We start from the raw sequence: 7,181 nt of genomic DNA, 5'->3' as shown, positions 1-7,181 counted from the left end.
AAGTAACCAAATGTTACTCTTATCTTTCCAACTCTCGAATTGGGTAAAAGACCATTTTACCCTCCATGAATTTCAATGATCATGTTGACCAAACCCTAAAGTCAACAGAAGTCAAACTCGAGTCAACAATCCATGTTTAACCGACTCGTCGAGTGCACTCTTGTGACTCGTCGAGTCCACTCATTTCCTCGGAATTCTCAAGAAAGTCCAGATCAACTCGTCGAGTTGACCCCCAAATCGCCGAGTTATCGTACGATCAAACCTATCGGGACAAACCCTCGCTGACTTGTCGAGTCAGGCCCTGGACTCAGCGAGTCCCTTCGATCAGATTCCTCATTCATATGATTTATGGCAGATCTATCACCCCAAACACTATATCTACCATCCTAAGGGTCGATTGTCACGTAAAGTTGCAAGCTTTACGTTCGAAAATGGCATATAAGGCTCATAATGCCAATACATGCTCCAACAAGGCACCAAAACACAATAACTCTTTAAGTGACTGAATAAAGGTTGAGCCTTTGGACCCTCTGGACCTCATAAGGTCCAGATCTAAAGTCTAGACCTAGAAAGGGACTTCATGTACTCATATCTCAACCAAAAAAGTGATAGAAAGCCCTATTCATCAAAACATGAGACCTAATTGATGGGTTTTATACAAACAATCCTATGAGTGCATGCAACCCTAGAGTTGGAACTATGTTATCACTATTAGTTATGTAACGACCAAAAATTTCAACCAAATTAAAACATTTTAATTCATTCAAAAACCGTTACGATCATACATCTTGTTTTTAAAAATAGTTTAAACATCAGAGTATTTTCCCCAGAATCATATTACATAACGCATAAACATGAGGAGCGGTACGATCACGCCTTCACCTTTCCACAATCTGTTGAAGCACCTGAAACAATAAACCACAACTGTAAGCCGGAAAGCTTAGTGAGTTCCCCCAAAGTACTCATACACACATAATCATATGCATACAGAAAAGAACAACATACTTCAGGAAAATTCAACCTTCCGGTTGGAATACCCTTGGCCCTCAACCATCGGGATGGAATGCCTACATAACACGAGCCCAATCATCCTACCTGGATGGAATACTCTCGGCCCACAACAATCGGGTTGGAATGCCCAAACACCTATACGTACAACAATAGCTACTATGGGTCCAATCATCCCTTGGGATGGAATACCCCAGGCCCCTCAACCATCGGGTTGGAATGCCAACTACTATGAGTCCAATCATCCTACCTAGATGGAATACTCCTGGACCACAACCATCCGGTTCGAATGCCCCATTTCCTATACATACAGTAACTACTACTACCACTATTGTTACTATGGGTCCAATCATCCCTCGGGATGGAATACCCCAGGCCCCTCAACCATCGGGTTGGAATGCCAAACTTCTGTGAGTCCAATCATCCTACCAGGATGGAATACTCCTAGCCCACAACCATCGGGTTGGAATGCCAATCTACACTAGCAGACACGCACACATAACAGGCATACATAAAACACTCTACTGAACCAACACACTAGGTCCCTATCATCCTACCGGGATGGAATACCCTCTGCTAATGCTCAACATACATAACCTGCACGTACCTCCTACCAGTTCACGTAGTGCAAGACCAACTACCGGTCTATAAATAATCACTACCCAACTACCAGGGCGCTGATCCAATGGAACTAGCCATCATACAACTATCCATTTCTCAAGGATACTAAGCTAACAAAGCATAATTCTCATATCACTATCTCATCTACCAGGATACTAGCAGACATATCATCACATAACATAACAAGCTCTAACAACAATTCAAAGGGCCGGCCTTGGTGCCTTAGACCCTTGAGTACAGTGAGGAAAACTCACCTTGCAACTGCCGGAATCCTGCAACTCTCTGACTGCTGACTCACCGGGAATCCCAACTATCATATGAAAACCATCACATAAGAAACCGACACAACTTTCTAGACCAAGGGCCCACGACACTCATTAAGTCCATCATCCTCTTATTGGGCCAAGACCCAAAGTCAAATCCTCATGCAAAGCCCAATATTGGCCCAATTTACTAAATTGGGCCCACCTCACCAAATGGGCCTAGATCCAAGGTCCATAATAATTATTGGGTCCAAAATATTCCATCCATAATGTTCAGTCACGGCCCAAGCCCCACTAGCCAAATAACAGCCCAATTACTTAAGGCCCAAAATGAAAACCCAACAGAGGGAGTACGTTGGGCGTACCCCTCTTGGTACGTTGGGCGTACATAGAAGCTCGCGGATTGGAATCGGGACACAGACTCACTACGTTGGGCATACCTCAATTTATGCAGGGCGTAATCTCGCTGAACTAAAATCCCACATAAGTTCTTAATGGATTAAGCTCTTAAGCCTAAACTTCAGATCCATTGACCAAATATGCCTAGGATTCATAAAGTCTCAAACTTTATTACTTGGGATGTCCATAAAGCTCTTAACTCAAGGTCTTAATCCATTAAGACCTACCTATCTCACACATGAGACAACCAAATCCATTGGGACCTCATTTTTCTCACTCAAGACCTCTCCTAAGGTCTGAAAGGACAGCTAATCTCAACCAACTCGCATCATGCATCACTTTGGGGTTTTTGGGACAAGAATGATGTCAAAACTTCATAACTCATAGATCTACACAATATAATTGTCAAGCAAGAGACTTTATACCTCAAAAGGGCTCCAGAAGATGATGCCTTTCCTGATCTACGAGCTCCAGCCACCCCACTCCTTCTTTGACAACTTCTTCTTTCTTCTTCTAGGCACTCATTTTCCAAACCAAGCTCTCCAAGGTCAAATCTCCACAACAATGGAAGAAGAACGGCTACTTAGGGTTTATGAGGGTAAGAGGGTAGATATGGAGGCTGGGGTTGGAACCATAATGTTCCTTATATAGTGGTTGGCCTTAAAATTAGGGTTTCTGGACACTGGACGTACGTTGGGCGTAATTCTAGTACGTTGGGCGTACGTCGAGGGACCCCGCGTTTCATTAACTCCATTACGCTGGGCGTACCCACGCGTGTCCCATGCATGCATGGCCTTATTTTGTCAACTTTTTCCATCAAGTGCCATAAGTGACAATATCTTTAAAGTGTCATAGCTCCTTTATTCTAAGTCCGTTTCTGACGAACTTTATATCCATGAAAAGGTGGCGAGAAGCCCTACGCTTCTAGCAACACACTCCGACCCGAAACCTTCTCGAATAAAACCCATTTCCCATAAAAGACCGAAACGCCCTTACTCTTTGATCTCGGGGAACCATAAATAACTACTCTTAGAACAGGGCGTTACAATTCTCCCCCACTTAAATATGATTTCGCCCTCGAAATCGCCAACTACCAACTCTGGCTATCTATAATCCTGAAAAGCACATTCACGCCCCTAAAGCATGACGACCACCAAGCGAGACTAGTCCTACTGGAACTGCCTCTCGAAGAGATACCTACTCCTTCTCATGCAGACTCAATACTTACCTCTCCGGAAGCCCTGAACCTGGAAAGTTAAATTGGATCCGTCTCCCAGACGAGCCGTCCAAACTAACCATCCCCTTACCTCTTCCCATTACTATGAAAAGGAACTACTCAACAGTGGGAACCCGAATTCCCAACCTAAAAACAGGACCACGAGTCCTACTCTGCTGTCGACCACACTTGTTCTCTCTCTTAACTCATATCCGACCGAACACACATCGATACTCTTACCAACCCAACACTTACGCCTAGCCCAATCAACCTCGGGCTGGAATACCAGGTATGACTACGACGGGTCCGCTCATCCCCAAGATGGAATACCATCGCATCCCTACACATGTTTGGTCCAATCAACCCTCGGGTTGGAATACCAAACACATCAGGTCCAATCAATCATAGGATCTGGTCATCCTCATGATGGAATACCCCAGATTGGAATACCTCCATATACATAACTCAACCTATAACCATACTTGGAACCAAGGACCCTGTCCTTGCGTCACCCTTGAACCCTTCGGTTCACCACATCTGAGTGTAACCCCACCCATACCTGCTTATCACGATCTCCAGGTCCTTGACCTCCGACTGCAATATCTTACACAACTCTCATCACCGGTCCAGACTGCTCCCGAGTCTATTAACCTGCTATCCCACTTTCCTCTGTCCAAACCTCCAATTTGGAGCCACTATCCCTCTCCTCTTCCAAGGAGACTGAAAACATGCCTATGCATCAGCCAACATTTCCACCGCGACAGATCCTCACTATACATTACCCTTTATCGGTGTTCACCGTTATCCCATATCATGCATACATACTCAGAGGCTGGTCGCATACCCAGCGACCCACACATAACCTGCCGTATTTCCTCGACACATGAAAACCCTTACAATAACTGAACCGCCTCATCGCATCATCCCAATAACCGACGTTCAAGCCGCTCCAGGCAACCTTCTACAACCAGCGGCTTATCCGAGAATTTCCAATTCTCCCCCACTTAGAGCACTAACCACCATCTGCTGCGGTGAAGCTAACACGCATGCTCAAACGAACCCACTAATACACCGAACTTCGAGGAAACCAAGTTCCTGCTGAGAGTTCCCAAATTCTCGAACCATAACCTTCCTTTCTCACGAATTCCACACTGGATGATAACCCTCTAAGAACCCTCAATGCTCGTTCACCTCTATTACATACAACACTAAACATCTCATGCAAGAAACTACAACTCATAATCACAACATAAACAAGATAAAGCAGAAAAACATACCGACTGACACCTCTGGCTCAGATCTGATCTCCTCGGTCACAAGATGATAAGCACGCCCTGGAGCCTTCGGAGGCTCTGCTCGACCCTGACCTCCGTCGGTAAGTCTCAAAGTGGCTGGCGCTAGGCCTACACTGACCTGGCAGCCAGTAGAGGACACTGGGCCTTCATATGGCCCACCTGATCACAATGATAACAAAGTCGGACCCCTGCTGCTGGAGTCGACTGTCTGCAATCCCTAACTATGTGGCCCTCCTTGCCACACTTGTGGCACCCCAAAGAAGAACGACAACCACCCTTGTGCACCTTGCCGCACTTCCCGCAAGTGCGACTCCTCTGACCTCCCTGTCGCTCTGCTCTCTCAACTAGAGCTCAATCTCTAAATCGCGCCGCCTAGCGGCTTCCTGCAACTCTAACAAGGTACTACACCTCTGCGTGGATACAAACTTCCTAATGTCTCTCTTGAGCATACGCAGATATCGAGACATCTGAGCCTGCTCCGAAGCAAACTCCGGGAAAAACATCGCCCTATAAGTGAACATCCTGGTGATCTATGTCACCGACTCTGAACCCAACTTCAGTTCCAGGAACTCCTGAGCCAACCTCTCTCTCTCTCTCTCTCAACCTACGGAACATAACGAGTACTGAACATTTCCCAAAACTGATCCCATGAAACCGCAGCCCGCTGCACATCAGTATAAGATCCCGTGGTCAACCTCCACTAATCCTTCCCCCCGAGCCTTTGAAGGTTCAGAGCACACCTCACCCTCTGATCCGTAGGGCATGAAAACGTGAAGAAGCAACCCTCCACGTCTGACAACCACCTCATAGCAACGATCGGATCCCGAACTCCATCAAAAGTAGGGGGCTTCGTATTGTCGAAATCCCGATACTGAAAACTCCGTCTGGCTCCTCCCCCTGCCCCTGCCGCGGCCGCTGTCTCTGCAAGAGCTGCATAGCGCTCATCAAAATACTCAACCATGGCGGTCTTGATCGACCCAAACAGTTCCGGCAACTCAGCTCGGAACATAGCAGCAACATCCTAAAGTAGGATATCACGAATCCTAGCGTCCAACTCATCCGTACTCATCTGGCCAATGACTTTGGGTGATACGTGTCCATCCCGACCACCCTCTCCTGATCCCAATCCCAAACCGGATCCTGCCTCCAAACGTCTCGCATCCACCATACCGGAATGAACCATAAAAATCTCAGATCCCTCGCATAACCACCGAGGACTAACCTCAAATCAACAACCTAGGGGTTGTGACTTTTTTGACACGCGTATGGGTCCTATGCTTTCAGTATTACGGGCCCATACTACCTTCCACACCTACCCATATTTGTCTCAAGTATCACCACAACGCCCTAAGCACAAACATACACAGCAAGCACTCAATCCTCACCCCTAGAGGAACACTGAATAGCTCATAACAAGGAAACCCTAGGCTAACAGGCATCATAATTCAGGCAATTCTATCATGAAATTCCTGAAGATCCCTAGTCTAGTACTAGCATGCCGTTTTAACATATCTCAAAACAAATAACTTGTATGGTATTTTGGGGTAACTTACTGGCTCTGGCTGATCGTACCCTCTGCGTCCTCCCTTACTTATTTTGAAAACCATTTTTGAAAACCTCTCCTTGATTTGAGACTGGATTCACACGAATGTTCCTCCAATTCACTCAAACCAAGGCTCTGATACCAACTTGTAACGACCAAAAATTTCAACCAAATTAAAACATTTTAATTCATTCAAAAACTGTTACGATCATACATCTTGTTTCCAAAATAGTTTAAACATCAGAGTATTTTCCCTAGAATCATATTACATATAGAATAAACATGAGGAGCGGTACGATCACTCCTTCGCCTTGCCACGATCTCCTGAAGCACCTGAAACAATAAACCACAACGGTAAGCCCGAAAGCTTAGTGAGTTCCCCCAAAGTACTCATACACACATAATCATATGCATACAGAAAAGAACAACATACTTCAGGTCAATTCAACCTTCCGGTGGGAATACCCCTGGCCCTCAACCATCAGGATGGAATGCCTACATAACACGAGCCCAATCATCCTACCGGGATGGAATACTCTCGGCCCACAACATCGGGTTGGAATGCCCAAACACCTATACGTACAACAATAGCTACTATGGGTCCAATCATCCCTCGGGATGGAATACCCCAGGCCCCTCAACCATCGGGTTGGAATGCCAACTACTATGAGTCCAATCATCCTACCTAGATGGAATACTCCTGGCCCACAACCATCCGGTTGGAGTGCCCCATTTCCTATACATACAGTAACTACTATTACCACTATTGTTACTATGGGTCCAATCATCCCTCGGGATGGAATACCCCAGGCCCCTCAACCATCGGGTTGGAATGC

Source organism: Lactuca sativa, chromosome 1, assembly GCF_002870075.4.
Source record: "Lactuca sativa cultivar Salinas chromosome 1, Lsat_Salinas_v11, whole genome shotgun sequence".
Taxonomy (NCBI): domain Eukaryota; kingdom Viridiplantae; phylum Streptophyta; class Magnoliopsida; order Asterales; family Asteraceae; genus Lactuca; species Lactuca sativa.
The sequence above is the reverse complement of the archived record's forward strand: the minus strand, read 5'-3'. Positions refer to the sequence as shown.